The sequence below is a fragment of the Symsagittifera roscoffensis genome, chromosome 2 (assembly GCF_963678635.1).
Source record: "Symsagittifera roscoffensis chromosome 2, txSymRosc1.1, whole genome shotgun sequence".
NCBI classification, from domain to species: Eukaryota; Metazoa; Xenacoelomorpha; order Acoela; family Convolutidae; genus Symsagittifera; species Symsagittifera roscoffensis.
In genome coordinates this window covers 80292718-80303977 of record NC_087063.1, presented here as the reverse complement: position 1 = coordinate 80303977, position 11260 = coordinate 80292718, and positions in this window count along the sequence as shown.

The window sequence follows — 11260 nt, the reverse complement described above, 5'->3', positions numbered from 1 at the left end:
TTTTTCCGAGAGAATCCAAGGTCCGAAGAGATCTCGGTAAAACTATTAAGTAGACCCAGAAGACCCACAAGCAGGTTCAAGTACCTGGACAATTAAAACAGGCTTGACTCACCTAGTTAAAACTACAAAATTTTTGATCATGCTTAGGCCTCTTCAAGAGTTTTTGTGAGGTCTCACTATTTCGCAGCTTCATTTTCGAAAAATTGACCAGAAAAAAACGAAAAAAAAAAAACTTTTGAAGAACAATGTGAAAAAAAGATACCAAAAGATACGTGCACGATGGAATCAAACAGAGCGGAATGAAACGGTGAAGTCTGTTGGATAATAATGGATTATGGATTAACATTCAACTACTTTTTTTTGAAATAATTATTCAAAAAATAAGCAATTATAATCCATTACAATGATTTCTAATCGATTATGATGGATTTAACAACCTCAAAAAAGTAAAAAAAATTTAATCAATTTTCACTCGAAAATCATCGCAAATTTTTGAAATTTATTGAGACGTAACATAAATTTAATCGATTGTTATCCATGAAACTTCGATGCGGGTAGCATTTAATTGATGATCCGGATATTTGTATCAGCAGTTTCAATAGCTTATTTATGCTAAATTAATAACTGATAAGGTTATTCTTCATACACAATAAATTAGATTTAGTCTAAATCGACAAAACTAACTCCTGAACTTGTTGAATTCCGAACAAAACAAATGTGCCGACAAGATTTACGTTACAGCTATTTGTACGCGGAATCGACAAAACATTTGTAGGTGGAATCTACTGATTTTTTCGAACATGTTCAAAGATTTGTCTCTGGAATCCATGAAAATACAGACACAAAATTGTGCGCCTATCCAGTGCACAGTTTGGTATCGTAATGATTTTCGACAATAAAAAGAATTTCATTTTGAACAGCGCTCATCCGACCAAAAAAAGGAGATAGATATGCTGTTTCTATTAACGTTTTTTTTTTTTAATTCTTCAAAACTTTTCGACTTGAAGTACTCTTCAATTTCCGTGATAATCCGAAATTTTATCAAGGTAAATCTGAGCACAATAAGCGTTAAAAATGAGCTGAATGCTGGTTGAATTATACTTGGTTCTTGGAGGAAAGCTGAAAATAAGAACTGCTTTCCGAAAAAATCGAACAAAACTGCCAACTTAGTTTTTTCCACAAAATTTTTGTTTGGCTTGATAAGGCTAATATCTAACTAAGCAAACCAAGAAAAAATCATATCACCACTTTAAAACTGAGCCCTTCCTACTCCCGGTAAAAAGGATTCAGGAGAGCTCAAAATAACAATTTGTAACTTATCAGCTTTTTATGAGTTAGCTAGCCATTTTTCAGTGGGGCATGGAAACTATTCGTGAAATCTAACATTTTATTTTTTCCGTCGTTTCGAAAAATTCCAATATGGTGAAAAGTTCCATTATTTTTTCAGCTTGAAAAAATTTTCAGTTTTCAGTTTAAAATATAAATATTCTTTTTTCGAAATCCTTTTTAAGAAAATTTTTCTGTAAACAAGCATATTTTTTTAACTTACCTAGCATTAAAATCAATGGGAATTCTAAATTGTTCGTATTTTTTAAAATATTCCTTTACACTTATTTTTGTAGCGTTTTTCACGTTGCAAGCTTTTTTTTCTTCTGAAATAACTAATTTTAAAATAATCGACTGATAAGAAGATGTTTGTCAAGTTTGTTTTTATGGTAGAAACAACGTATTCCAATTTGATCAGAATATGGGATCTTCGAAACATCGGGTTGGCTGTATAAGCAAACGGAAAAATGTAATGGTAGACTTCGAACTTACTCGCAGTTTTAAATGTGTTCAAGTTGAATTTTTTTTTTTAAATGTTTATGCAATTCTTTTGTTTACAATTCCTAATTTCTACCTATCCACATTGCGCTGAAAACACATGATTTTTGAAAAAACTCAGGCCTTAAGTTTCAAGTTTTTTTGATTTCAAATTATAAGAACTCGTCCTAGACCCAATTAAACAGATGTCTCAAATCAATTCATTTCCATTATAATAAATATAATTGATCTTTACAAACCTTGTTGAAAAAATTCTCTCCCAAAACCTACTTTTTGATGTGGAACATCTCTTTGCAAAAAAATAAACCTTATGCTAGTGACGATTGGATCAAAAGAAATCAACAGACAGATAATACCCTAGTCGATCAAGGGAGGTTATCTTGCAAGATCTTGCAAGAATCTTGCAAGATTCTTTTAAAGAGGATGCATCTCTTTAAAAGATCTTGCAAGATTCTTGCAAGATCTTGCAAGATAACCTCCTTTAAAGATAACCTTTTTTTTGCAAGATCTTTAAAGATACAATTTTTTTGGGCAAAAACAGCTTTACACGCGAAGACAACCAAGTAGCGTTCGTGGAAGAAGGAAGCAATCTTAGCTACGCATACATACACACAGCCCGCTAGGCGGTTGCCCCCAGAAAGCTTCTTTTTTTAAAACTTTTTTGTGATAGGCGGCTATCTTCAAGTTTTGATCGACTACTTATACCTTAATCTCTCAAAATAGGAAAAACACAATTTACATCAATTGAGAGCATAAATTTAAAGAAATAAAAACAGGTAAAGATTAAGCACAAGATGAAAATTAGGTTTTTTTTTAATTCAGTTTTTTCACACAATTACGTCAATCGAGATGAGCTGATGGATTCTCCGTGAAATCTTCAGTAGACGCATTTGAGAAGAAGTCGTTTGTGATGAAAGCTTCACTTTCATAGAACATAGCCAATCGAAGATTGCAAAGGAGTAATGAACGCAAGTAAACATTAAAAAATAACACTGACGTTGTTGAAAAATCTCAACTTTCAAAACTCAAAGAAAAAAATAGAAGCCCTTTAAGCTCTTTAAATTTCTAGAACAATTTATGATGGGCGCTTTTTTGATAACATGAACCCGACTTGAGAAAACTGGATCAATAAGTAAAGTTTTTATTCTCTGGAAATCTAAAAAGTAAATTCCACTTTCAAAACTAGAAATCGATATTCGAAAAAACTAAATATCCCCGGTTTGAACTAATTAAAGCAATTCGTCACAAAAATTTTTTGGCCAATAATCCTTCAATTTTCGCAAACCAGTAGCCGCAATAATTGCGAATAAATTAAAAAGATTTGATTGGTTGATACTTTTAATCTCATTGAATAAATTAACAACAAATATGCGACTACTTTTTAACGCATGATTTTTGTCTAATTTTATTCGTTAAGCATTTATTTGAAGTGATGCAAGTAAATTTTTGAGATCAATACGAAAAAGTTTTGGATTCTCGTTCTAGAAACAGTTTTTTTGATCTTACACCTAATTTCTGTTAATTTTTTTTGTGTTTTTCGACAGAAATTTTGGGATGGTTATCTTGCAAGATTCTTGCAAGATTCTTGCAAGATAGCCTCCCTCTTTCAAGATTCTTGCAAGATAACCTCCATCTTGCAAGATCTTGCAAGATAACCTCCATCTTGCAAGATCTTGCAAGATAACCCTCTTTTGCAAGAATCTTGCAAGATCTTGCAAGATAACCTCCCTTGATCGACTAGGGTATGCTGAAACCAGAAATGCCAGCTCAATATATCAAAGTGCCATCATTTTAAATAACGACCACCTAACTCCATATCGGGGAACTGCCTTCTTGCATCTATAGAACCAAAACGTTCAGAACGACGAGTTGAACACGAACAAGAACCGATAACTGAAAATCAAGTTTGAGCCATTGAGATTGTGTATTAAAAATCTAAATTTTTGGGAAAAAGCGTTCTGGCTAGGGCGACAATGCAGCCTTAAAATCACGTAGATAAAATCATCGATAAACCCCTAAATGCTATTTTAATAAACCAAAGTGCACTCATTGATGGTTCCATTTGAAAGAATGGGTAAAAGTGGAAAACCAGCTTTTATTTAGCTCTTGTGATTGAAACTTGCAATCTAGATAGCGTCATCAACGTCAACACAAAATAAACTATTATCGCCTGATTACACTGTGGCCTCGTGTTCCTTCAATACGAAAATTACAAACTTCAACTGCGATTCTCCTAATTTTTTTGGATCATGTTAACTATTTCCGCCCCCCCCCCCCCCTGTTGTTCCTTGCAAAGAATCTCCCCCATATAAAAGCACATTTCCTTTAAGCTCAAATGGATATTGGTTTTGTAATTCTCAGAAATGTGTTCTGTCGCATTCATATTAGTTGAACTTATTTCAATTCGCATTCCTCTTGGTTGACGTTATTTCAATTCGCATTCCTATTGGTTGACGTGCTATTTCAAAAATTTCATCCAAACCTTGTTAACTATCCCCCCCCCCCCCCCCCCCCCCCCCCATTGGGGTGGAATTGTGGAATAGTTAACAAGATTCGTTTTTTTTTTTCTATTTTGGATTCAGTCATTCAGAGTCGATAACTTTGTAACATTCCTATTTATGGGAAAGCGAAGTTCGATAGCTTTTTTCTAGATATACGAGGCAATTGCTTTGAATTTTGAGGAGTAGACGTTACGCGATGAAATTTTTGCCTTTCGGGTGAAAAAATTAAGCGATGTTTTACATATCCACTTATTCGGAGGTGCCCACTTTTGTATTGAGTTTCATTTTCACTGATGAGAAAGATGTTTGCCAAGAATATTGGATCTTCTAAGCAACAAGTTTGTCTGCATTAGCAAACTGTTGAGTTCATGGGTACAAAAATGATGCATCGTGCCCACTGTATCTTCTTCTTTGATCTTTTTTGGGTGTTTCAAACAGAAATATGACCCTGATTTCCCATCCGCAGAATAAAATCCGAAATGTCGTCTTCCTCTTGCGTTTTTTAATGAAAAAAGCAACAAGTACGGCGCAATTCCAGGCTGAAGATGCCAGGTTGGTTATCGGTTGCGCTCATTTTCCGAACAAGGTTCATAAAATTGCATGTAGGAGGATTTAGTAATATTGAGGTAGTGTGCTCGTTGATTACATTCTTTTTCACTTAAGCTAGCAGATTTGGGGTCATTCAATTTCTAAACTGGACAAAGAACTCTAACTTTTTTGTCACTTAGCTTTTTCTTCTGTCTTCCCTGACTAAACTGGAAAAAACGTTGGTTGCTGTCCATTTCGCTTTTTAGTTTTTAAAATCAAGTTTGTTGTTATTGGTTGCCATATTCCAAGTAATTTTCGCATGCTGTAAATATCTTTTTTTAAAATTATTTTTATTTTCTAAATTAATCACTTCTATTTGCAAAAATTGATACTAAGAACAAATATCACACGGTTAAAATAAAATTTTTTATTTAAGTTTAAGCCATAAAATGGATGTTTTGAAAAATATCCCTACAGGTCAAGAACTTTGATCTTCTAAATTGCTTCAATTGAGCCGGATTTTTGTAATTTCGGCCCCGTTAACTTCAAGGAAACTATTTTTTGGCTATTTTGCTGTAACTAAATTCAATCCAAAGTTTTTTTCGGAGCTTTTGGCCTCAATTATGCTATTTCATATAACAATTTAATTTTTAAACTTTTTTTTACCTATTTTACCTACTCGCATAACCGGGATTCTGTAATTTCAAATTTGGACGTTCAATGTGATTAAGTGAGCTTTAGTTAAACTTCGCGTTAATCCATCGGGATGTTTGAACTTCAAAACAATTTTGCAACCCCTAGTAAATTTTACTTCTGATGAGTCATAATAACTGCATTTTTTTAGTTTTCAGGCCATTGAACCTATCAAACTTTCTGATTTGAGAATATGAATAGGTTGTTTTTTGGAAAACTGTTTGAGAATTTTTTCAAAATATTTTACATGGTCCGACAAACAAAAATTTATCAAAATGTTGTTCAGCAAAATCCACAAGCCTCCCAAAAACCCTAGGTCTAACCCATCAAATATAAATACAATCATCTATTAGTTTTGAAAAACAATTGTTTAATTAGAAGAAGTTTTGATGATATTTGGCTATAATTATTCACAGTTCTTAAAATAACTCGAAAGAAAGTTATACATTTCACATGTACATTACATTTATTTACATTTAAATGGGTTTGTTGACTAAATTTATAATTATAAAGAAGGATGTTTTCAAGATACCAGTCAAGTAATCTAGAAATCTAGTGACATCCCATAAGCTTTTGTTAGAGGAAGCTAAAAATGATATTTTCACTTTAATATTTTCGACTGTTTTCAAGAAAAATATTTCAAAGTTTTCTTTTCCTATTTCAATTTTTGGAAGTCGTCAAGTGTATTTTTGTATTTCCGTCTCCTCACAAATGAAAAATGATAAACTGTCCTTGTTCGTTCGCTCTGCAAAAGTTTGAAAAATCTGAGTACGCGTTTTATAAGTTACCAGCCTGGTTATATCATTTTTCGGAAGCTTAACCTTAAGTGAGTTATTAAAAAGGTAGCGAAAAAAAAACAGATATAACAACAAGTTAGTAATAGAAAATCGTGGTTCATCATCGGGGAACTCATTTGACATTAGCATTGACAAGCTCAGCTACTTCTTTTAACTCAATTAAGATGCAACGAAGTTGGTATGCAGTCACTGAATATGATATTCCAGCCGCAATAACGCTTCCAAGAAATGGTAAGACCCAAACAACAGAACTTTCGACAATCTCCGAAACGGCAATCAATGTCAGTTCAGCCAAGATAACTGAGAAGCATGCCTTGACAATTGTCAAAGCTGCAATTGTTAGATCTTTCTTTTGTCAAAATTGTTTCAGGAGTTTCTTTGCGTATAACAAACAGTAGTTTGTGATAATTTTCCATTGAACCGGCAATTGTTTTCTCAATGGTTCCCGGTTCTAATTCATTCAGCTTCTCTAAGCTTGCAATTGCCCCTCTTCTCAACCCGTAGCCGACAAAATATGTCAGGAGTTCTTCAATCAAAATTACCAAGGCGACCGTAGCACCGACTCCGGGAATCGGAACAGCGCCACCAGCAGCCGAGGCAAGCGCAACTGTATATATTCGCTTTTTGAACATTTTGTATTTCAAATCAATCATCTGTTTACCGCATGCTCGAATGGTTAGCAGAAGCGCTTCTTTTTTCCTTTCAGACATGCTGTCGTCGCAAATGTCTTGTTGCAGACTTGGGAAATCATGTTGATCCGGTTTTTCGCAGTTTACAATGTAAACTTTGATTTGCTCTGTGTCAAACCCAAGTTCGCCGAGCTCAGCCACAAGATTTTGTCGAACAATTAAGGTCACTTTTTCGTCAGTCATATCTTCGTTGTGCTTGAGCTCAGCCTCTATGGAGCAATCAATAAGTGTTCGCACCAGGTAGAATTTCTTGTTTTCCTTCTGGACCAGTTCCGCTAGAAATTTGGCATCCGAACTGAAAATATCCTTTGTGACAATTAAGAAAAAATCATACGGATGATCTTTGTATCCAATTGAGTCAAAATAGACATCCCGTCGATGATGCACAGCGTCAATACCAGGTACATCCCACAAGATGATGTTCGAGTTGGAAGGATGGGGGAATCGCTTAACGTCCGTTGTGGTAACCGCTGACTTTGGCTACCTTTTACCCCATAAAAGCATTGATTAGGGAAGATATACCCAACCTCGCTTGACCAATAACCGCAATATTTATCACTTCTTTCGCCGTTTTTCCCGTCCTTTTTTCATTTTTTCGTACAGAGTTGTGCCCATGCCGTAATTTTGTCAGTTCTGCAATAATTTCAGAAAGTTCGATCGCAAGTTCCCCTGCTCGAGCCATTATAATATTTCTGAAGAATCAAAACAAATTAGGAAAGTAAAGAGTAACTTTCAATAGGAATTAGAAGTAAAAGAGTTTTTTTACGAATAATAAATCTGCCTATTTTTTTCAAAGCCGCCGGCTCAAATCCGCCGCAAAGAGAACTCAAAAACTAAATTGCTTCCTAAGCTTTTGAGACCAAAACCTTTTTCAAGCTACGACGCAAATTAATTCCGATGGGACCAAAACTTCTAGCGTTTATTTTACAGTCTCAAAACGGGCTTCACTCTAGCAAATTTTTTGAAGTCGGAAAATCGCCTTGATTTGTATTGTTGCGTGTTTCAAAGGTTTTTTTTACTTCAGTTGGTTTTTCGGAGAGATTAAGGCAGCTTCAATTTTGTGGCTTCAGTCAAAACAAAATAAAAAAATTCGAAAGCTATCCAATTCAAAATAAGGATAGTCGGTTGCTGCAAAGGAAGGGCAGATGCTGCAATTAGTTTTATCCAATTTATAATAAATATCCCAAATCAAAGATTCTTGTAATTTTTTTGGAATGTGAGATTTAGGTTGTTGAAGGTTGGTTGCTAAGAAATTGTTGAGAATATAGCCAAAAAAATATAATATGAAACACCATGAATTTCTTTAAATAATTTTATTACTTAGAAAATTTTACTTCTTGACAAACTTTTTTTGCTAATCAAAAAAATTTTTTTACAAAAGTTTTTTTTGCTAATCACACTCCTGAAAGCGTTTATGAAATCAATTGTGACACTTTTTTAAGGAAAAAAAAGAAATACTGAAAAAATGTCAATAACACTAGGAAATATTTTTAAGCTATAAACGCGATCAATTCAAAACTTGTCTGTAGAAAAAAATGAAATAGCAAAATCTTCCTCAAACGTAGACACGACTACTGTAAAAAAAATTTGGGAGATGTTATTTCGGTTACCTTCAATTTAAAAAAAACTTCTCAGAAAAAATAGCGTCTGGTGACATCTAAAACCTCTGCGAAACATGGAAGACGTACTAACTAGCTAGAATAAAAGCTCTGAAAGATCAATGTTTTTATTCAAGATTTGTTGCGCATTTTCATAACCAGGCAGACAAAATTCTGGTTGATATAAGACTTGGCAATTATTCTTGATCAACGCAAACTTTAAAGGTAGCAGGACATTGAAACTGCAAAAACAAGTTAAATAGAAGATGTTTTTTAATTGCACACTTCTGAATCATGAATAATAGTTCAACGTACTCACTTATTTCGAGCGTTTCTTTTTTTGTGAAAATTTTGTATTTGTATTGTGTTTTTTTTTGTTATTGGGGAGAAAAATTGTGCCCGAATTTTGCTAATAAATATATAACACTACAATAATTGCGCTAGCAATCTGATTAGTTTTTGCCTCCTTCATATTTTTAGTGGAATCTATAAACTAGAAAGTTGCGTTCATAAGCGCTACACTTGTGAGAGAAGTTAAATCAAGTTAAGATTTTTACCCTCTAATTTTCCTGTTTCCCATGATGGTTTACTTTGGCAATCTTTTTTATACAATTTAAAAATTTTAAAATAGACGTAGGAAAAATTATCAGAGCTAGAACCGCTAGTTTTTATTTCTAGGTTTCATCAATTTTTTCCGGTTCTGAAAAAACCACTAGTTCTCGTATCGTGGTGAACTCTTTCACGAAAAAGTGCATAAACTACTTATTCATGCTATGTGAAACATACTCAGCAAAATAATTGAATTGTTTAGTGAGGTAACTTTTGTAATATCGGCAGTTTCTAAAACTTTTTAAAATGATTTGTAACACTTAGTGCAGATTGGTAACTTGCAATCTCAGACAAAAAAAGGAGCCAGTAAGTGGTTGCAGCGAAAAACTATACTTTCTAAGAGAAGAACTGAGTATAATTGATCGTAGTCGAAGTAATAATTTTGTAAACAATGTGAGCAGAATTTAAATTTGGAGAGTTCAATAACAGTTAAAATGAGTTTTCCGTGAATAAGTGACTTTAATCAATTTTATTCAGGTAAAACAATCTATTCGGTGGTGCAAAAATTGACGGAGTTATTTTCAAGCTGTAAACTTAAAAGTTTTATGATATTTTGTCGAAATTGAAAAAGCAAACAATCACGCTGTTTTTTATCGTTAAGATAAATCCAATAAGAATACATTCATAAAAACTTTAAGGCCAGATTTGAAATCGAATCCCCATATATAACTGATTACAAACCAGTCAAAAACAGAAAAAAACTTAACAATGCGGAAGTATAGTAGACTGTTGCTTATCTAATTTTGGCAACCAAGAGATGAAACTCAAGAGACTTTTACAAATCAATTGAAAAAGTACGAAAATGAAGGAGTTGTGGAACCACCAGCAGGCACTTTACATCTAGACTATTTGCTCCGTTGCATTAAGGTTATTTCAGTAGTAGACGAATGAGCTTACTTCCGTTTTTTTTACGCGCTCACTCAATGGGAAAGAGCATACTTGGCAAACTCGAGACACTCTTTTAAAACGAAAACATATTACATAACTTGAAAATTATTAAGAATGTGGAATCTTAAAAAAATGAAGCAATAAAAACTGAGATGTTAACTGCTAAAGTTTCCACGTAAATTTGATTTATTGGCATTTAATTCCTTGAAATACGTTTGTAGATTAAATATTAAAACGATGACGTAGAAAAATTAAGAAAAAAAAACATTCAAGAGTTTTGAGATTAGAAGTAGATATTCCTATTCATTTCAAATAAACAATAAAAAAGGAAAGGATATTAAGCTTTACATAAGCGTTGTTTCTCTTTTTTTTCTCGAAAACTGTGTCATCCTTGTTCGAAGATCGCTAGTTTTTACTGCCAAAAATGTTGCTCAAATATTAATTCTAAAACTAAAATAGACAAAGGTTGAGCTAGAAAGACCAAATGGGATTGTTTGATGAAAATTTATGTGGCAGTTGAAAATTCAACGCAAAGGCGGAACTGAGCTACGCATTACTGAGAAACAAATTAAGGAAGCCAGTAAAACGAAAAAAGAAAAACCATGACAATAGAGTCCGGCAAAAAGCATAAGCAATATTAAAACCGAAAATATCCTAACAGAAATCCTATAGTAGGAAAAAGTCAACAAAATTGAAACTTAAAAAATAGAATTCCCATCACCATCAAACCACACACACACACACACACACACACACATACACACACACACACACACACACACACACATTTTTTGTATTCATTTTTTGTCGATTGAAACAATAAAAGTTCTTCAAGCCCATTTAATATAGATCAAAAACTTTTGAACCCGAAAAAACTAAGAGAACTAAACGAAAAAATTCGAAAAAAAACAAGTATTTTGAAAGTTAATACGTACCCCTGAACCTCAAATCACCAACACAAACACAAAAAAAATACAATCTTTTGCTTATCGATCGACGCAAGATGAGGTCACTAAGCCAATATTTATGGGCCGAAAAACAAACTCAGCCGAAAGCCGAAACTTCTGAGTCCGTTAAATTTTAATAAAAGTAACAAGTTGTTCTAACAAATACAAACTAACAAAAAATCAACA